Here is a 21861-nt window from a genome sequence, read left to right as displayed (position 1 = left end):
ATTTTAGAAGAGAGCCTTTTTCTAAAGGGATCTGTTAAAAGTTTTAACTTTTATACCTGAGTGAATTACAGACAACCTACCATTTTATTCTGCTTGGAGGGCCCCTGGAGCCCTCGTACAACCGACAGCTCTTACTTTTAAATGCAATCTCTTTTCTACATACATTATTTTCTTAATTGTTAGCTATTTATAGAAAGCTTCAATAGAACTGTTTCAACTGTATAACTATTTACTATTCAAATAAAAATATTTTCAAAGTCAAAGTAAGATGGATTTATTTCTGCATCATGCGGCTTCCATAAGGATTTAAAATGATTTCTTAAATGTCTGGTTTTTATTAAAGAAAAAAAAAGTCCCACCACCCTCACTAGGATCATGGGTTTTAGAGCTGAGCCTGAACCTCTGGGGTCTGCCCCTCTGACCCTTTGAGGGTGTCGCCTCAAAAACAGTCAACAGGAGCAGAAGGCAAGTCAGGGACCCTCAGAAATGCACTGGAAGGTGGGGTTAGAATGATAGCTGTGGAGACTTTTTCAGGGAAATCTACGTAAGTGCCCACAAGAATCTATCCTTTTGACCAAGGGATGTAGAGACACTGCTTTAACTTAGCAGATCCTTCATGTCCCGACAATTTGGGACTCAGTGTAACAGTAATTCTTCACATAAATAAGGTGGGTGGTTTTGGGCCCTTAAGTATCAACTAGAAAAAAAGTAGAAATGATGTCATGGTCAGATTTCCAAAGTAAGGAAAACAAACCAGATCACATGTGGATACAACAGAAGTTAAACAACTGGGTTTGGGGTAAGGGCTCAAAAACAATTTTTCAATCAGGTGAGCAATCTGCTTTTGGGGGAAAAAATGGAACACCATCTGTTTGGGGGTATTAAATTTAATAACAGGTCATTACAATGTTTTCCGTTATGTGTCACTCAGCTCTTTGAAGAACAATTCTGACGCTCACCAGTTAATATTTCAAGTTGTTTTCCTCTCTTTGAAACACACCATTACGGAGCTGTGCTCAACATCACAAGTGTGCATTTCCTTTTGTGGTGCGTTTTGCTACTTCTTTCCTGAGGCCCTCGGAAATCGAAGGTTTGTCCACCAAAGCAATTTCAGAAATCTGCCCAGGAAAGGGTAGCCTGTTTGAAGAGTGTAGACGGGATGAGGGTGGGAAGGGCAGTCCATGAGAAACTTGGAAGGAAGAATTGGGAGAGATCATTTCTCAGATTCTGAGCCTGAAGTGTGGTGCGGGAGAGGGTTTAATAAAAGGCTCAGCTGTCAGGAACACTGAATATTCCTCTCTGTGAGGGCCTGGCAACAGACTCAGAATGATAATGGAGAAGCCACTACAGGTGAGTTGGTTCCGGGACAGATTGCAGGTTGCCCTTTATTGCTGCTGACTATGTATATTAGTAGTTGGGAGAAATACTGGAGGACAAAATCTCAGTGCCTGCACAATATGAAAGCACAGGGACAAAACAGTATTTATAACGTTCTGGGAACTTTGAATGAAACAAAATAAAACTCAAATTTGCAGGCTGTTGGCTGTCCTGTCTGAGCAACACTCACATGAGAGTTTTTAAATGTCCTCTCTGAATCACACCGTACATTAAACGATCCCTCATACTGAGGGATGTTCAGTGTATGTTCTATGCCAACAGAAAGTTTCCTGGAAGGCCCGATGGTTGGCTGCACACGACAAGTGAGGCCTCTCTGCAGTAATGGTAGCTTGTCATCTGTGTTTGGCCCACTGATTTTCTTGTCCATAATCATAAAGCATAAATTCTAAGATCCACCTTCATGAGGGCAAAGAAAATTTGGTTGTTCGCCAATGTGCTCTTTCATCCCCCTTGGGAATATATTTCTGTGGACCAAATATGTCTTTTCTAAAATAGAAAGTAGAATTTCATTTGTGTGAGATGTTCGGTGAAATTGTATAGAAAATTGAACCCATTAAAGTTGACTAAATGGTGTCCAAGATATAGACAAAGTTTGTCTATTTCAAAGCTATGTACTAGGAGGTGTCAACAGAAAGGAAATCAGATTCTCTCTCTCGATCTCTCTCTCTTTTTCATCCCTCCCTGGATAATAAGTTCACAAGGGTCCCTGATATAGAATACCAAGTGGAAATGTGCTCACCTTCTTTATAAATATGCAAAGGATGCCGAGGACCTCCTGTGTGTCTGAGCTTGCTCCAAGCTTGGACAACCTTCCCTGGAACCCACACACAGCCACGCCTACCGCAGCAAGGGATTGGTGTTGGGGGGGGTTTAGGAAAAGGGACAAGACCAAAGAGGGAGGAGCTCAAAGAGGGGGCCAAATAAAGGAAAGGATTTTATTTTTGCCGGTGGTCTCCACACGTTTTCTATTCCCACACAAAGGTGGTGTCATAAAAGCAAAAGGCTGCCCCGGGCTCCCTGGTTCTGAAGTGAGCCTGCAGCTTTGCCCCTTTCTCCAGAGTTGATGACGTCCTCTGGATTCACGTTTCCCTGGAGGCCTGGAGAAGTCAGGGCTCCTCCAGGCCTCAGAGCAGGAACCCTGGATGAACCCACCCACCCGGGCCACCTACTCAAAGGCCTCCACTGTGGAGACCTGGTGCACTTCTGTGTAGCACTTCTGACCAGGCGCTCACCCTGCCTTCAGAGGGTCCCATGGCCCGCCGCTGGGTTCAGTCGGGGAATCCCCAGGTCGCACAGGGGCTCCAGGGTAACTTGGGAGCCCCAGAAGCCAGGCCAGAAGCTCCACAACTGCCCACGATGACCCATCAGAGAGCAGAGTCGAAGCCTGGAGCCAGGCAGGACCGCAGCTGTGCGCCGGCACACGTGGGTATGTCGGGGTGCCCTGTAGGGACCAGGGAGCACAAGTCTGGGCGCGGCAATGCTAGTCTACAGGTGGGCGCTGCCAGATGCTGTTGACCATGAGGGCGCCCCGTCTCCCCTTGGCCTCCAGGGCTCTGCTGCAGGCTCCTGGGTGGAACAGCCGCCTCCCCCCAGCAGCTACCCCCCTGTCTCCATCCCCTGGACTTCATTCCACAGCCATCCACAAAGTCTTCGAACAAAACAAAGCAGAAGCGTCTCTCCACAGTCCAAGTGAACAGGTAACATCATAGCATTCTTCACCCACCAAATGTCTTGCGAACAGAGAAAGGGTCTAGAATGTGACTCAGGCAAGCACCTTGACTCTGCTGGTCCCTCGGCCTTCTGCCGTCCTCTTTCTCCTCATCTATAAACCAGAGAGACTGGGGCTCTGCGAGGTCCACTGAGACATTTCAGGAGGGTTCCCGAGGCTGTGAGAGGGAAGGCAGCAAAGACCCGAAAGGGAGAGGGCATCCTCGGTCCAGGCAGGAGAAAACCTTTCTCACGAGCGTGTTCGCTGGTGTTTAGGATTAGTTATGAACCCGCTGGTGTGTGGCAGGCAGGCTTTGAGCAAGACTTGCTATCCTCTTGAGGAAGGGACATTTTGGTCTCGTGGAGAAAGTTTCTAACTGATCTCTAGTGTGTGGGGTCAGTTAGAAGGACATATATACACACAGTAATGTATCACCCAGTTAGCTTCTCACAGTGCCAGGTTAAGCTAGAGAGACCTGTACAGTTTGGTGGTTGAAGGTACAAGCTGTGACGTTTGGAAAAGGTCAAGGGGGAAACTGAGTTGTAGAGAGACCCCCCACACGGTGGCAAAGCACACCAGTGTGGGAGAGTGAACTGAAGAGCATGTGAGGGCCTCCATCCCCTCTGATTGCCGAAGTGGTACCAAAGCTCGGACCCTTAGGATTCTAACCCTAAATTATAGAAACATTTGATTAATGTTTTGGCAATATAACTTGAAGGTAATCGCCTGAAAGCCCCGCTCTGCTGAGAAAACCTCCAAATGCATCTTCAAGTTATATATATCTTATACATCGAAAGAAACATATTGTTTCTTTATTACCAATCTGCAGCATTAGGTGGCCGATACTCACAGGGAAAGTGTGGTATACTCATGACTCCTGGGCTGTGATACAGCGATCATCTCTAACAAGCACATACATCAGCATCACAAGAAAAGTTCAGAAGCGAGATCTGGTCATGGGGCCCACAATTATCCCCACCCAGTGGCCCTAGGGGAAAGAACAATTCCCAAACACCCAGAGTGGGAAGACCATTTTCTGAGGGATTGTTCAAGGTCCTGGGCTTCCTCCTGCCCCCGTGGCACGTTAGTCAGTCAAGCAAGGCCAGGTATGTTGAGTCCACAAGAAGAAGGGGTGAGAGAGGACAGCACCTACCCTCCCAGTGATTTCCATGAATAGGGAAATCTCTTTTTTTTTTTCCCACTGGGAGAACTAGGAAACTCCTGCTTCCTTCTGAGGTTGCTAAGGAAACATAAATAATTTTCAACCGATTCATCAACATCTTGTCTTGTGCAAACAACCAGCTATAGGTTTGGGTGTCACCAAGGCAATTTCCCAGTCAAGAGGATTTTCTGCAGACAAATGAATCCTGTGTCTTCGGACATTCCTTATGAGGAACTGCAGGGGGAAAAGTACTACATGCCAGATTGGATCTGGAAAGCGACAGAGACCAATGAGAGGTGTCACCAGCAAGGCACCTCTGATGGACCTTCGTGATGAAGAGAATTGATTTCTTACATCCAGTGAGAGAAACAACTTGGCTCATGAATTTACCATCCACAACCTTTTTTTTTTTGGTCGTCCTTAAGGCCTGATATGCTTTTCAGATCATAGAACATATTTGAGCATATGATTTGAAGTCAGTTAACATATTTTCACTAACCCAAACACACACCCCTTCATCTCTTAAGCCCCAACTGTCAACATTTGTGTTCCATATACTTTTATTGTGGGCTTGGGCTGTTGCATCTGGAAAGTGAAATGTTCAAGACGCGATGATCCCTCTGGCGGATGTATGGCAGGCAGATGGGTTGTGGGGTAAACGTGTTCGTGTTTGTCTTATTTGAAGATTTCTATACTGTGTGGATCTCTTGGTGGCATTTCCACACAAAGCATCCATACTGATGTGTTTGCCTTAGCTCATGGCATGAGCCCGCACTACTGGGACGAACCGTTCTTAGGACGTTTACTGTATTGCAACGAAGCCTATAGAATGTTTACCGCCAGTCAGAGCACATTCAGAGTCACGAGTATCGGAAGCTCATGTTTTGAGCAGGTCAGATTTACACTGTGCAGCGTCCCCACCATCTGTGGGACGCTCGTCCATACGGTTTGCGTTCCTAGTTTACCGTGTTGCTTCCCTTCACCACAACCCAGGTGTTCACCGTTCCTTCCATTTGGTTTGGACCAGTAGACTAAGCATCACACAGCAGGAAACAATAATGGCAGAAACTTCAACCTGAATCCATTATTCTCCTTTTTCACTCATCAAAAAAGGCCCTTTTATTTGAATGCAACATCTGCTTCATCTCTGTTGTTCAGGACCGGGGCCCCGATGCAACGCCCCTGCTCAAACGCCACAGCCAGGTGTCACACCTGACAGTGACAGGAGGGACAGACTGAGCCAAGAGGCTATTGTCTGCCGAATCTGACAGGAAGCAGAGGAGGTGTCAGTGCATAGAGGGGTTTCAGAGGAGGCTCTTTTTACAGGAGGTAAGAAAAAATTAGGCTACAATTTCCTGCGAGCACAAAGAGCAGAAAAGGATGGGGAACTTGGGCTGAAACCCAAGTGTCCAATATTGCCATTTCAAAGCTGGTCGCACCAGTGCATTGTAGTTCTTTTCTACTGCTGTGGGTTCTACTGTCTTATGTAAAATGAACCTCAATCATTCCACGATGCAGCTACGAAGAGGGCAGAAGATAGGCAGAAGCTGACAGGAATAATGTCCATAAAAATGAACTGTCAGGGACACAAGGTGATGAACCAAATTGCAGTCTCTGGGTGTCCAGATCCAAACAGAATCATGTTAGGTCTCATCAAATACATTACACACTCTTCCTTCACTCATCTCTTCAATAAAAGACCATTATTGCTTCTTTTGAGCAGTGTTATTATCCTTGATATCTTCTTGAGGGTTTTCACATGAATATCTTGATAATTCACCAAACACCAGTTATAGTTTTAAATCCTTTTTAGGGAAACATTTACCTACTAAAGATTTCAGATTTGTATCCGGAAACTTTTTCCTTTATTAACCACAGAGAAAATCATGATTTCCCCCCCTCTATTTTCAAAATTTGGTGATTCAGCTTAAAGAGAACTCAAAAAAAGTAAACACACATTATATAGCTATCTTGACTTGTTGCTGCAGCAACTGTGATCTTACACCTTCTAAGGTTGTACTGAGATTCCAGAATTATTGCCACTCTGGTGGTACTTCACTAGTTCTCCCATTATAACAGTAGAGGTTGACCCAGGGGTCAGCTGGCCAAATCTGGCCATGAGCCTGTTTTGTAAATAAAGTTTTATTGGAACATGGCCACACCCGTTTGCTTACTATTGTCTATGGCTGTGTTCATACCTTAATGGCAGAGCTTCGTCATCTCAGTAGAGACTCTATGGTACGCAAAACCTAAAATACTTACTAGAAAAGGTTTGCCTTCTCCTGGGCTAGACAATAGAATTGTGCAGTAATGTTTTATGGATCTCCGACGTGCCTGCCCTTGATTAGATGGAAACGTGGTCCTTGTGAGAACTGGGCTTGGCTCGGTGGTGCCTTGACTACCACAAACCCAACCTCTCAGCATACGTAGTCTTAAAAATTGCAAAATTGAGGTGGCACTGCCTATTTTTATAGGTGGCACTGCCTCAGGCACCACTTTTTTCATTTTTATTTTTTCAAAGATTTTATTTTTAAGTAATCTCTACACCCACCGTGGGGCTCAACGAGCTCACAACCCAGAGATCAAGAGTCCCACGCTCCAGCGACTGAGCCAGCCAGATGCCCGTAGGCACCGCTTTTAAAACCCCAAATGTTTAAATGAGGAATTTAAGTAGGAAGCTGCCTCCAAGATAATTTTCTTAATACTTTAGTTCATGTTTGTCACGTCAACTGGAGTGGCTCTCGGGCAATACATAAAACTTCTCATCTGTTATGTCATCCACCAAAACTGAAATGGAAGAGGAATGGTGTCTCCTGGTTTGAAGGTCTTTTCCTCACTGCAATACTGGCTGGTTTTGTCGAGTGAAGTGGCAACTGTTAGACTGAGTCTCAATAAATTACAGTTTTGATTGGTAAAAACAAAAAGTTTAATATCAACAATTTTGTATGGTGCAACCTAACATTTCAAGGATTTGGGTAGTCGTCGGTTTAACAATTTGAGTTAACTTTAATTCAGCATTGATCAGTTTTAAAGTAATACTAATTGATAAACAGCAAGCACCTTCATGACAATGGCTGACCTCACTTAATTTGGCAAATATTTGAGCATTTGGGGCATTTAGATCCATGTCCAACAGTGGGAAGTCAGCTCTGATGAGCAGTTCTCAACTTCTACCTGAAACGTTTTCTACAGCAGTTTTCTGACCCAGCCTTACATGTGTATCAACTAAGGCAGCAACAGTGGAGAATATTTTTCGGAGTCTGGTGACTCAGAGTGCGGACGGTGAGCCTGTGGCATCTGTACCGCTGGGAGCTGGTTCGAAGTGCAGAATTGCAGCCTGCACCCCAGCCCTACCAAATCAGAATCTGCATTTCCATGAGATCCCCAGGGGATCTGTGTGCACATTGGTGTTTAATGTGTGTGGCAGAGAGTATGAGGTCTTGGTGGTACATGGGGTGTTCCCAGTTGTTGGCCACTAGTGGTAAGTTTGGCCCGGGAAGTGCTGATGGCTTGAAGTCTTCACCAGAGACCATGAACCTCAACTAATGGTGGATTTGTAACAGTAATACCAGCTAAAATTCTTTGAGCTCTTCTTACTCCCATGCTCTAAGGCCTTAATATGAATTACTCATTGACTTCTCACAATTACTCTATGAGGTTGTATGGATTACCCCCACGTAACAGATGGGGAAATAGAAGGCCCTAGCAGGTAACATGACCAGTAAGTGGGGACATTTAGTTGAGAGCAAGAAGGAAACTGGCTCACAGAGATAAACCTTGAAGAGGATGAGTGTGTCAGGGTGGGAGAATTCAAATGATAGTGAAATACAAGAGTCATGACTCCATCCTCTTGTCAAGGAGCTACCAAAGCATGGAGGGTGATCTGGTGGCATAAGAACACATACGGTTCTAATCCCTAAAGCACGGAAACACCTGATCTGTGTTTTGGCAATTTGACTCCAAAGGAATAGCCTAGAATTTCCACCTCAGTGAGAGGAGGCATGTAGGTCACCATTTTGAGCTATCTCTTTCTTGTACGTTGGAGAAACTTCTCATTTCTGTGTGACCCAACCTGCAAACACAACTCACCAGGACTCATGGGAAATGGGGTTAATTCTGCACTCCGTGATTATAACTAAGGCCCTCACACTGGCATGTCTGAAGTACCAAATTCGTGGATTCCGAACCACTTAGGCTTTGCTTTCACAGGCTGAAGATGCGAACCACGAGAGGGAGAGACGTTTGAATTCATGGCAAATAATGGAGTTTTAGGCAGCACCGCAGTGAAGACATTGCTTGGGGCTGGCACACCCTTGCGACTTCTGTCCATTCTCTACCTTCCACTTTGGTTCTAAAAGCACTTGGTTGTGGAAATCACAGCTCTACACCTGCCAGCAAGTTAACAGGCCATCTCAGAACCATGGCAACCAGCAAGAGTGAGAGAAGGAAAAATCCCTGAGCACACATTGTTAAGCACTCCCTGCTCAGCCTCAACAAAGGGCCGCCGATGCTGAGAAGAGGGGTCGGTCCCAAACCCCCAACCTGTGCCTCAAAGTTGAGTCACTCTGAAGAAAAGTTTTCTTTCTTTTTTTTTATTTATTTATTCGCGAGAGAGACAATGAGAGACAGAGAGCATGAGAGGGAGGAGGGTCAGAGGGAGAAGCAGACTCCCCGCTGAGCAGGGAGCCCGATGTGGGACTCGATCCCGGGACTCCAGGATCATGACCTGAGCTGAAGGCAGTCGCCTAACCAACTGAGCCACCCAGACGCCCTGAAGAAAAGTTTTCAATAAAAAATTTAATTTTGTGCTTCAGTAAAAAAATTTAATTCCCAAGTAATGGATTCTGATAAGACCAGCAGGCACTCCTTCTATCCTCCCGCCAGGGTGGGATTTCACAAGCTCATGAGCAATGGGCCCTTGTTTCTTCTCCAGCATGCCATGGCTGTCAGATGCCAGGGCTCAGAGCACAATGACTGCTTTCACCCTCTTGTCTCCATCATTTAAGAGCTACGTGGCCTTGGGTGAGTTAATCTCTCTGCCGGTTTTCTCACTGATAAGACGAGGAAAGGGTAGTACCCACCTGTACTGGACACTGATTATGCTTTCTGCAAACCCTGCACCTTTTGAACATTCTCCTATGTTCGGATAATTTCCCAACCCATGAGTCTTGCCTCCCCAAGGCAGGCCCCAGAAATTACTTTCTCCAGCCTCCCTTGCAGCTAGGCTCTGCTGGAATAAAATGGAAATGATCAGTGTCCTCCAGTAAAGTCCCCCTCATATCGTGGGGTAGAGGTGCTCAACCCTGAGTTGTTCCCGCGAGACGAGGATGCAGACGAGAGACCGGAAGGCGTGGAGAGCATCTGTCTCTCAGAGGTGGTGAGGGCCCTGTGCCACGGTGTGAGCTGCAGTTGGACTTGTCTGGCAAGGTGATTTGGGCTCCTGGCTCTTTTTGCCCCAAAGCCTTCTGTGTGGCCCTTCTGGACCATCTGTGAGATAGCCAAGAGCATTTAATAAGTTATTTATGTACTTCAGCTGGCTAAAGTGCATTTAGCTGTCTGCCACGAAGTACCACCCAAGGCTGTTATGGAGACCGAGTTATTTAGGTCAAGTGCTCATGAGAACTCATTCTCGTTACTTTGAGTTCTTTGATGTCTATCAGATCCCTCTACAGGATGTGAGAGAATACTGATTCCAAATTTCCTATAATGTTAATGCCATGTGGTGCAGGTTTTAAAACGTTTCTGCAAACTCTCTGAGGTGCCTTCCATTGAGCGGTGGCATCTGTGTCCCTCCCTTGAAACCGAATGACCTTTGTGACCGCTTTTCGAATAGAGTGCGGTGGAAGGGACACTGTGTGACTTCTGAGACCAGGTTAGCAAAGGCCATGCGGCTTCTGCCTGGGTCTCTCTTGGGGATCTCATCTCCATGCTGTGGGGAAGCCCAAGCTACACACAGAGGCCGCATGTAGGTGCATGATGGCCCCAGGTATGATCTCAGCTGACAGCTGGGACTGACTCCAGACACACGAGGAAGCAGGTGAGCCCCCGAGGTGATGCCTGCCCCCTCCAACCTCAGAACATGTGTCCGAACCCAGGGGAGAGCAGGGGGGAGTGTGTAGTTAACAGAAGGTGTTACATTAGTTTCAGGTGTAGAGTGATGTAAAGTGATGTGGTCAGGGTCCAGAGGAAGAGTCTACACCCATCTTCACCATCACGCCACTGAAAGTACCATTAGAATGTGCCATTGTTAGCACGTGCCTTCTGCATGTTGTCCTCACCTCATCTTCAGACAGCCATTAGGTCAGTGATCATGACCGTGTAGTGACAAATCACCCCCAAAATTGGTGGCTTAGAAGGATGGTAGTCATTTACCACATTAGGTTGTTTCTGTGGGTCAGGAATTCCAAAGCAGCCTGGCTGGGGGCTCTGACTTGGGCTCCCTCATGAAGGGATGGTTCCAGTCAGCTAGAGCTGCAGTCCCATGCAGACTTGACAGGGGCTGGAGACCCCACTTCCAGGATGGCTCCCTCCCACGGGCTGTCCGTGTCCACAGCACTGCCTGAGTGTCATCACTGCCTGGTGCCTGACTCTCCACAGAGCCAGCAATCCAAGATGCCATGGTGGGAGCTGCGTTAGCTTTACGACCTAATATCAGAAGACACACCCCATCACTTCTGCTGTATGCTCTATGGGGCCACATAGATCATCTGAATCAGTGTGGCAGGAACCGCACAACGGTGTGGACGCCAGGAGGTCATGATCACCGGCGCCATCTTTGAGGCTGGCCACCATGATCAGTATTACTACCCTAATACACAGGTGGGGAAGCAGGAGTCAGAATGGTTAGCACTCCGGGGCTCCAGGCCACGCCGAGAGTGGGCAGCTGGGATCTGAAGCCACCACTCTGACTCTTGAGCCTATGCTCCTCTCCATCAATGATGAAGGGTGAACTTATAGTGTATTTTGATGCATTTATGTTAGTTTTTTCAGAAATGTCTCCAAAATCAGGGACTTCTTCTGAATGCTATCGTGGAAACACGTGGGACATGTGGGTTAGGCAAGCCGAACAGGAGGCCTCACTGTCTCCCACCACTCATTTTAGTGTGGCTGAAATTCTACCTTTCACCTGGGTGCCCTCTTTACAAATATTTTTTCTTTTCTTAAGCTGATGGGTAATTCATTTTTTTTTTTAAGATTTTATCTTTTTTGACAGAGAGAGACACAGCAAGAGAGGGAGCACAAGCAGGGGGAGTGGGAGAGGGAGAAGCAGGCTTCCCGCTGAGCAGGGAGCCCGACATGGGGCTCGATCCCAGGACCCTGGGATCATGACCTGAGCCGAAGGCAGACGCTTAACCACTGAGCCACCCAGGCGCCCCAGCTGATGGGTAATTCAATGAGTTCCCAAACATGAGAAGACATGGATCCTAGCTTCATGTTTGTTTTTAAGATTTTATTTATTTGAGAGAGACAGAAACAGACAGACAGCATGAGCGGCGGGGAGGGGCCGAGGGAGAGGGAGAAGCAGGCTCCCTCTGAGCAGGGAGCCTGACGCGGGGCTTGATCCCAGGACCCTGAGATTATGACCTGAGCCGAAGGCAGACGCTTAAACCCACTGAGCCACCCAGGCGCCCCCTGCCTTTTGAAATGCAACTCCAAAACTGACTTTATAGAATTCTAGAATGATCAAATAGGCTATGAGGGCTAAAATTACATAAGCTCTCGGACTCCGTAGTTTCACTTTCGGGAACACATGTTCTAGAGTTAAAAGCCATGGTATGCCGGGTTACAGGCGTGATGCTGTCTCCTGTAGGCACGTCTGTCGTGACAAACACTGGAAACCACCTGAGAGCCCACAGATGGGTTAAGAAAGGTACATCTGTTCTGAGGAACAATATGCAACTCTTAAAAAAAGGATAAATTAGGAGGACAGGTACCCATGACATATTGCAAAGTTGTAATGCTGTGTATTATATGAAGCTACTGCTGTACATAAGAAAGCCCTGTGTCCCCGTGTGTGTTTGCATTAATCTGAAGAGAATCCACTTATTGACTGGATGGGGTGCGGGGTTAGAATGAGGACAGATCATTAGTTTTAGAAGGAAAAAAATATAGACTACGTGGTATAAAGTACAAATCCATACGTTGGCTGTTTTGTGAAAATCTCATGGGTGGTTAGTAAATACATCTTCCCTGATCTGACTTTTCTTACTGGCATTCTGCCCTCTTCCCTCAGGTTGAAACAGTTCCAAGGTGCCTTTTCGTGGTGCCTTAAAATGAAGATGCCAAGATTTCCCTGAAGGCAGGCCATAGAAATAACTGTTTCTAGTGGACCCATAATCAGCCATCAACATAGAAAAAAATGGGGTGACATTTTTTAAAGGGAGGAGAAGATGATGCCATTAAGGGGCAGCCCTTGCTGGTTCAAACTGTTCATGGCAGATTTGTGGCAAATGCTCTGTCGGCTTGGCGGGAGGGAGATCTGTTATTGAGGCCCTCTGCCTGCACTTAGCCCAGCGGCCATTTCTCAGGGAATATTGATCCAAAGTACTCACCTCCGCCATCTCAGGAGCATAATGCAGTCCCTGAGTATTCATGGGAAAAAAAAGCTTTTCTTCGCCAGGCTATTTTCTGAAGTCAAAAAGATCCTTTCAGGAGCTATAATAGTAAGCCCCTTCCCACTTCACACCCTCGGTGAGAGGCACACTCTAATTTTCAGACGTCCAGGACCCCACGTCAAGGTGGAAGCTGACAAGTGTGACCTCTTTATGTAGAATATTCTGTCAAACTCAACAAGCATTTTGCTAGAGGGACAGGTGGTACATAGAAGTGGAAGATTAAAAATTACACCTGGACACATAGGGAAGGGAACTCTTGTCCCAGACAGAAATTAGTCATTTAATCTTTATTTCCCCAAATAATGTTTTAAATAGAATTTTTGATTACAGACACAATGTCCTCTGATATATGAGGCAGGAATATCTTGGTGTGAATGTAAAAAAAAATCTAGTTGGTGTTTTTCTTGTCAGACATGGTACAAAAGGGGGGATGCTAACTGGGACTCCCTGATTTCTCATTTGTTCTGTAAGAGGCAGAATCTTCCAGAGAAATATTTCTAAACATGACAGCCTGTTATAAATTCTCACCCCCTTCATCTTATCTAATTTCATTTAGGATGGCAGACGCTTGGGTATTCAAAGTACTTTTAATTTAAAATGATAACAATAAAAAGAAGCAATCTCCAATTCTAGAAAATTCTTTTATATTACCAAGAAAGAGCATCATTCAGAGTTCCTGCTGTTTTGGTTGCTGTCATCTGCTAGTTTTGGAGGGCACATCTGAGAGCCTGTTTGAGACAGAGAGGATGGTGCTCTTGTTTAAAATGCCCCTGATTCCTGGGGCTGTCAACTGAGCTTGTTAGGTTGTCTGGGGGTGAGGATGTGGTTTAAGCTGCAGTAGGCAACAGGCAAAGAGACTCTGGCCTCAGTTTTAGGAGCCAGTCTCTTTTTGTTCTGCTCAAGGGCAGTCTTTGGGGCATGCAAGGACACTGATGGGAGAGTATCCCAGTAAAACAAGCTCCCTGTTGCTAGAAAACGCTGGTCCCTGTTGTGCCTGGTCCAAGTGAGAGAAAGGTCAGGGTGGCTTCTGACTTGGCCCCAGGAAAACCTTCACAGGGGCCAGAAGGAACATGGAAACTACTAACAATCTGTGCACTGATGAAGATCTGTGATTGCTGCTGGTTGGAGTTGTGGTCAAAAAATGGGGCAAGGAAACCTAGCTCCTTCTTGGAGCTCCACTTTCTAGCTGTGTGAGCCCCAGGTAGCCATCTTTGGGCCTCGATTTCAGTAGCTGCAGAAGGTGATGGGAGTGTGGAGACAGTCTAGCCGATAGTCCTGGGTAGACCAGATACACGGGGATGACGTTTGCAGTGTGTTCCATCTCCCTGACCTTAGCTTTTTGATTTGAAAAATGAAATGCAATTAAAACCATTTCCATTTACAGAAGAGTAAATGATAATAGTTCCCCTTGACATAAACTGTTTAATAAATCAAAGGGGCCTCAATTTAGTTTATACACATACACAAGACTATAACGCTAGCTCAAATGTGTACAGACGTGAACAAATATAAACGTCTGAGTCTTATTCCTGAGAGATACTCTTCACTGCAGCAAACGTAAAACACTCTGGCATTTTTCCAGTAACAGAGTATTTTATTATGGCCAGGGTGTACCTTAAAGGTGTTCTTTCTTTAAAACCTGGCACCTGGCAAAAGCCAAGAAATTTCGAGGAGAACACTACTTGTAGCAATGGTCCTTTTGGAACGAGTGGAAGTTGGATTCTTTTTGGAATTCTGCTGAAGGTCTTGCATGACTTGGCCTAAGATTTGATGAGCATTTTTTGAGAATGACTGGAAGTATGATGACTAGGACACCCTCCCCCATCTTTTTGTTATAAATAAGACAATAAACTGCTGTATGAGACTTCCATAACAATATCCTGTGAAATTCAAATAACTATTTCCAGATCGGAAGAGAATCCATAAATTATCCTGGAGGGAGCGGGGCCATCTACAAAGTGGAATCATTAGGATGGGCAGGACACTATGCTGAGCAGTTAGTGCCTCAGAGACTCTTCGCTCTTGCTCCCTTCACCCCAGGGTACCTGTGCGGCATGGGGAGTAAGGGCTGCCCAGAGCATCACAATGGGGTCAGTTCAGCGACTCGATCCAAATCTGTCTGCAGGTCGGCATCCTCGAGGGGGCAGAGGGGGACTTTAAAAATTAGGTGCTGAAGTTCTATCCAGACATGGTGGGTCAGATGGAAGCACCTCTGAGGCTTCCTGAATGATTCTGATGCCCAACAAGGCTGGGAACCACCACTTCTAGGAAACAAAGCTCTAAAACTGCATCAAGCTATGTTCTATGAGGAACCAAGTGGTAAAAGCACTTGCTACCAGTCCAAAGCTTTAAAAAGCCACATCGGTTCAGGTTCTTCCTGGCTCCCGGGAAGGCACCTGGACCCTTTGTGAGGTCACCAAAATGTCTTGTAAGTAATAGGGACTCAACAGCTATTTGTGAAATGGACCAATGGATGATTTTTAGACAGCTCGACTGTCCAACGTGTTGAAAGGTCCCCGGCGTCCAGAGCATGGGACTAGCCCAGGACGCTGGTGGAGACCACCTGGCCAGGCCTTCGGAATGTGATGGTGGGAGCCCTGAGGCAGGGCCATCAACGGGGCCTCAACCACACCAGCAGGAGGCTGGTATTACATTTTATCTACCACTTACTCACAAAGACAAACCCTCAAAGTCAGCCTCTTGACCATCAGGGCCAGGGACTCCTGACTGACTTTACATAAACACATTTGTAAACTTCCCTGGACTGGTACTGGCTACCATTTTGGGATACATAATTAGGCTTTGGTTAAAAAAAAAAAAAAAGAGGCTTTTGAGCAACTCTGATAAAAAAAGCAAGCCATCTTTTTTGAGATGCCAGGATAAACTTTATTTTCCTAGAAACTATAAAGAAAACAAAAGAAACATACGGCACTTAAGTGCTGTGTTTCTACCTTATTAAATTCATCACAGCAAATCAGAATTAAAGAGAAAAAGAGGGTAAACTGGAGAGTTGAGCGGCGCTCATCAGCGGAGCCGTGTGCTTTTCCAGGTGTGGCACGCACGCGCCTGCACAGGTGGATTCTACCCCGCGTAGGCATAAACCCAGATGTGGGGCGTTAGGCAAATTAAATAAGAGAGAGCAAAACAAAAATCAAATGACATCCTATAACTTAATTTCCCATATTTATCAGTTTCTTTTTCTTATTTACATGAACTAAATGTTGTCGACCTGAAACCATAAGAAAACATTCACTTCATGTGTGTATCATACACAGGTACTGAGTGTAGCTAAAACAGTGGTTGTTTCATGTTGAATTCCTTTCCAGTAGATACAGACACGACACACAGTTACATGTGACGTCACAGCACGTTGTAAAGGATCCCTCAAGCCTCCAGATGATACAGATGTACCAGGAAGTGAAGCGCAGGCGGCCACACTGGGAGGAAGGTCAGGAAGACGTGATTTGCATGGTCTGCGGATCCGCATGATCTTGTTTGTAAGGCTGAGGGTCCCGTCGGTCAGCCCCTTTTGTGAAGGCCAGGCTTGACTCCCCTTCCTCCCTGTGGCTCTTAGCAAACTGCAGCCTTCACAGCGTGAAGACACTGTGACAGTCACTTACCCAAGCGAAATTTCCTCACTGCTGTCTACTTCAGATTTTACCATTTTTAAGAAGTCATCATTTTGGTTTTTTTTAAAGTACAAAAAACACCTTCTCAGTGAGACTAGGGAACATCAGCTTTGCTTTGGACGGAAATCAGTGTGCAGAGATCAGCGTGCAGAGAAGTGGGGGGATGGGCCTGGCCCTGCCCGGAAGCCGGCGAATCTTACCCATTTTGGGCCGATTAGGGCCACTTTCGAGTACAGATGGCTGACCTACTAATGCGACGAGTCAGCACTGTGACTCAGGTGGGTCCCCGCCGGATGAGTGAACCTCCATAATTTTGCTGGAAAGGCATTTATTGCAAAAAGCACAATATTTGCTTTTCTAAGTGAAAAAAAAAAAAGAACTTGATCATTTCAATTTTCCACCCCAAATAACAAAAGTGATTCAGGTCCATGTGATCGTAAGCAAACCTGGTTGCTAGATTCCCTGCTCCCTATTCCACCCCGATGCTGCCGCTGACAACAGTGGGCTCAGAAGCAGCTCCAGTCCCCAAACCGCTGGCTGGAGTCTGGGGTCACAGGGAAGTTAAAATCAGGAGGGAGGACAGGAAAGGTCTAGGTATATGCTGCCTACAACTGAGTTTCCCACTTGCCAGTTAGGAGGACTGGTTCACGGAGCACAAGTCCAGGGGAGTTCAATGCGACTTCCAAGTCCTGACACTTCAGCTCAATCCAAGAATTCTGCCACAGGGGATTTCTAGAGCCTGGAAATAAAATGTCCTCCCAGAACCTCCTGGCTGGCAGAGCCTGCCTGGGACTCTGGAGCCCAGGGACAGGTGATGCTCTCCCCTGCAGGAACGAGGTCTGGGCACTTTGTAAATATCCAGTGGAGCTGCTCAACACGAGTCTGCTGTCTGAGCGATAGTGGACAAACCGTGCCTACCAGAAAGTCCAAATTATTTAAAAGGCGAGGGTGGGCGGCTGGAGCAGGGGTGGGGAACAAGGGTCAGGTCCTGGCCAAACCAACGCAACAGTGCATGGAAAGAACTGATTGGTCAGTGAAAACGGCCACTCTGATGGACTGAGGGGGCTCAGGAGACTCGCCAGGAAGGGGACCAAAGCCACTGCCGGGGTGGGGGTGGGAACACCCAAGTGGGCACAGAGCACAGAGGCAGAGAGTCACGGGAGGCGGGGAAGCACCCTTGCAGGGACCGATCTTTCTCGGGTCCTTAGCGGCTGTGTTCTATGTGCTGCCCACCCCACCCCTTCTGAGCCACGGGCTTACTCTGGAGACAGGCTGCAGGCCTAGGTGAGAGGCAGAGGGCCAGACAGGTCTTCCTAACTGATTTTTCTGTCGCTGACACCCTCAGACCCCCAGCAAGGATGCTGGCCAAGCACAGATAGAAGGTAGGGATTTTCATTTCTTCTTCTTCTTCTATTTTTTTTTTTTTTTAAACAGGCTCAACATGCCTTCCTTGGAGCCAAATGGGTAGAAAGCCCCCATTTGTGCCGGGGCCCTCCCCCAGCAGTGGGCAGGAGAGCACAACTGCAGGGCGAACCTTCTGGAGGCAGATGGACATCAAGGGTGGCCCATCTCAGTCTAGCGCCTGCGCTGGTGTGCGCCTTGTGTGTTGACGTGGCGCTGTGCTGAGCTGGGCCCTGGAAGCCTCCTGACCTACAGGAGCTTTCACAGGGACAGGACCCTGTTTCTAGAGTCATCTGAGGGCCTCCAGGATGGTCGGGAAAACCTCTCCCCCGTTAGTGGGCATCAGGCACCAGGTGGAAAACACTCAGCAACCCAGATAAAACTTCTCCTGGGCAAAAGACCCTAGGGAAAGCCAATTTCCATGATGATGAAATTTTGGAGTAAACCATAAAATCTAACATAAGAACTAGTGCAATCAATGCAGAGAAAACTCCTCAGTTTAGCAGATGTTTTGCCAGCCCTTCTGTGAATCTTGCTTGGGTTTATAAACAACTCGGGGTACAGAAACCAGTTGCACTCCACCCCTTCCCGAAAGCCCAGAGTCTTCTCCTGCCATCCCTGCGGAAAGCAGCCCCGTCAACGCCCATGAGAGCGCATCTGTCTCTGGGTGGTGGTGACCCTCCCCTCTTCTTCTTTGGAAGCTCAAGTTTCGTGAGGTTCTAGGGCAAGATGACACGGCCCAGTGAGAAAGTCCAACCGGCGACATTTCGGTGGGGTTCACCTTGAACTTTGGAAGTCCGTTAATGGGAAGATGTGCCGAGGGCCAGCAGAGCAGTGATGTTTCCCGGAGTCTCTGTGTTTGGGGGTTTGGGGTGGGGGAAGGGGGAGTCTCATTCATCTCCTCCTTGTTAAGAGGTGCCGTGAGACGGAGGCACTCAGGCTGGCGGCCAGGGCCCTGCAAAGGAAGCAGAGAAAGGCCGAGTCAGGGCACCAGGGGAGGCCCTCGTGGGCACAGGTCCAAGAAGGACTTGCAGCCCTCAGGAGACTTGGCACCACCACATCCCCAGAAAGGCTTTGACGACCTCCCTTTGTCACCGGGGCAGAGATGTTTGCTGAATGAATCAACACGTGAATGTCTTTCCTCCGGGTCTTTGCTCTGGACTCTCCTGCAGCAGAAACAAGCTATGAATCCTTTTGATATTCAGCTGGCCTCACCGTCCATTCCACAAGTAAAGAATGAAGAGAAAAGGCCTCTGATTGCAGCAAAGGGAAGACAAGCCAGGGAGGGAGCAGCATGGCCCAGAGTCAATGAAGAAGCCAGGAAAACTTGATGGACAGCTTTGGGGATTCCTGTCAGTGTTATTATTTACACGTATTTACATATAATATTTCACTGGATGAGTTACAACTGGATTATTCCCCAAAGGATCCGAGAGAGAGGTCAGGACTAAATTGCTTGTCCGAATGAGTCCAGATGAGTATAGCACCATTCAGCGCTGGAGGGAAAAGGAGTAAAATCAAAGCGTGCGTGTCTGCACCTCTCCCCCTCCCCAGGGCCCTTGCGAGGGTGCTCAGAGGAATCCAGGAATGCCTGCTGCAATACCCAGCCCCTGTTGCTGCTAGAGTCTGGTCTCCCCCGGGGGCCCTGCTGCGAGGGAGAGGCTTGTTTCATCACCCCTCTTCCCCCATAAGCTATTTTTAAGCCGGCTGTGTTATACCCCAAGCTTCCGGGCCAGATCCGATCAAACCTCAGAAGCAGACTTTCTATCCTCCTCCCAGAATGCTTCACTTAAAGGGGTTTGGCCTTTGAAATTTTTATTATTATTGGCATTTGAAATTAATTTATGTAAGTTGTCTTATTCACCGACAACATCTTTTCTCATTTTCTGACCTTACCTTATTGTTTCTAGGAGGAGCCTCTGAAATCAACACTCACAAACATGCTTGGACCTGAGGAGACAGCCTTCCCCAGTGCGTTCCCAATTCCAGCACCTTAAGGCGCCCACCGCGGGGGCTCTACCGTCTCCTGCCTGCTGGTGCCCGTAGGCTGGGCAGAGAGAGGAAATGTCCTGGGGCTCTCTCCTGCGGTTCTCATCTTTAAAAATAGGCTGCTTTTGACAAAGGCAGCACAGCCATACTGACCTCCCTGACAGAGACGGCATTGGCAAAAGGTCTCTCTCTGTCCCCTCAGAGCTGGACATGGGGGTGAATAAACCTGATTCAATCCTTATTAGATAATGTTCCATTTTGAAATACCTTTACTTCAAACTGTCTAGGATTTCATATTCCTCACTAGGAACCACTCTACCCAGTATTGTAATCAGACTGATTGGGAGAGAGGGAAGGAAAAAATAAATAAAAAGCACGTGAATGAAAGAGAAAAAATGATGTTCAAAGATATGATATTAAATGCAAGAGTAATTCTGGATTAGAAGGAAATATTGAATGCCTCCAGCCGGGGAGGGCCAGGAGGGGGAGGAGGGGTGCACGCTGCATTCCAGCAGTGGGGCAAGATGGCAGGCGGACAGACTGACGGCGGGCGGGCAGGTGGCAGACCTTGAGGAGCTGCAGGAAACTCTGCAGCAAAGTGGCCCCCGTGCATCGAAAGCTGTGGCCCCAACCGCTGGGGGCAAAGGGAAGGCTACCCCTCCCAAAGCCAGAGCCTGCACGACCGTGCCCCTGCATTCCTCCAGTCCCCCACTTCCCGCTGGCACAGCCCCAGCCTGTGGGGCTCCTGCCATGCCCGCTGCACCCCGTGATTGATGGGGAGGCGGCAGCTGGGGAATGAGCCGGCGGGCCACAAAGGAGAGAAGTCCACTCGCAAGCTGCTGGCAGCCGCTCCACTCATTCGGCCTTTTCCTCCTGCGGGAAGCCGGGGGTCTGTTCAAAGGGCACTCGAGCCCCCCTTAGCCGCTCCGTAGCGGGAGCAGGAAGGGACGCATGGATACGGGGTCCTGGCCAATGAAGACTTCTGCAGGAGGCCCCCACTCTGGAGAGGACTGTACAGCCCCGCTCCATTCCACCCACCACGAGCACCCGGGCTGGTGGGGCTTGTTGCCTCTGGGGGCTCAAGAGAGCGCGGCCCGGTGTGGAACAGTTCTGGGACTGGGCCAAAGCCATGGCCAAGGGGAGAAGAGAGGGCAGCTGGGCTGCAGGGTCAGCTCGCTGTGGCAGTGGCTGCTCGTCTACCCTGCGGGTGGAGGAGGTGACGTTGTGGATGAACCCGAAAGTCTAGATGCTAACATTCCACCCTATGCACAGTTCCTGAGACCGTGACGGGCATCTGTACCACGCCTTCCTCTGTGGTGACATGGTTAATAAATGACAGCTCGCTGGTGTCCTCCTGCATTATGACTGTGAACATCATCACCATCTGGTCTCCCTTCCACCTGTGAGCCCATGAGTCAGTGCAGCCGGGGCCACCCCCAGCCCACACGGCCACAAGGCGGCACGGGGACGGGTCTGGGCCCCGGAGCCACGGCAGAAAGGGGAGGCCCACGGAGGTCACACCTGCTGCAGCCAGCCTGCCCTCTGGGTCCTAAACTGCAGCCCATCCCCGGGTTCTTCACCCTCTGTGCTCCCCCAGCTTTTGTCTGCTCTTCCTCCCCCAGCTGTTCCATTCAGCAGCCCCCCCGACAACCTGCTCTCGCTGCACGGAGGCCTTGGAGGCGCCCATTAAGGCGAGCAGTCAAAGGCCGGCCCAGCACGTGCCACATCTTATCGGCCCAACTCAAGATCCTGCTCCTCCTGGCTTGGGCAACAAAAAAGGGGGCGGCCCCGGGTCCACCGGCTCCCCGTGGCCCTGCACACAAAAGGGCGGGCGACAAAGACATTTTCCGGGATGGCAGGTGTTGGTGTCGGATTCCGCCCGGAGTGCACGGGCAGAAGAAAGGCGAGGCTGGGTTTCCCTGGGCAGCACAGACATGCAGGGGCAGGAGGGTGGGCAGG

At 48.2% G+C, this 21861-nt stretch overlaps 1 protein-coding gene across 7 annotated transcripts in view; it reads right to left on the bottom strand.

Moving 5' to 3' along the window:
- Window positions 1–15745: 15745 nt before the first annotated feature.
- The window catches only part of RALGAPA2 (Ral GTPase activating protein catalytic subunit alpha 2), a 334693-nt gene continuing 328577 nt past the window's right edge, over window positions 15746–21861 (bottom strand). For 4 of the 7 annotated variants that reach the window (XM_036085372.2, XM_078056858.1, XM_078056860.1 and 1 more), the window contains one exon: window positions 15746–18868. The gene's annotated coding sequence lies outside the window, so the exon portion shown is untranslated. Of the gene's footprint in view, window positions 21716–21861 lie in introns of all 7 variants that reach the window. The other 3 variants (XM_036085370.2, XM_036085371.2, XM_036085373.2) reach the window with 3 other exon arrangements.

Source organism: Halichoerus grypus, chromosome 10 (genome assembly GCF_964656455.1).
Source record: "Halichoerus grypus chromosome 10, mHalGry1.hap1.1, whole genome shotgun sequence".
In the NCBI taxonomy this organism is placed as follows: Eukaryota; Metazoa; Chordata; class Mammalia; order Carnivora; family Phocidae; genus Halichoerus; species Halichoerus grypus.
Note: the sequence above shows the minus strand (reverse complement) of the source record. Positions and strands in the feature narration are given on the sequence as shown.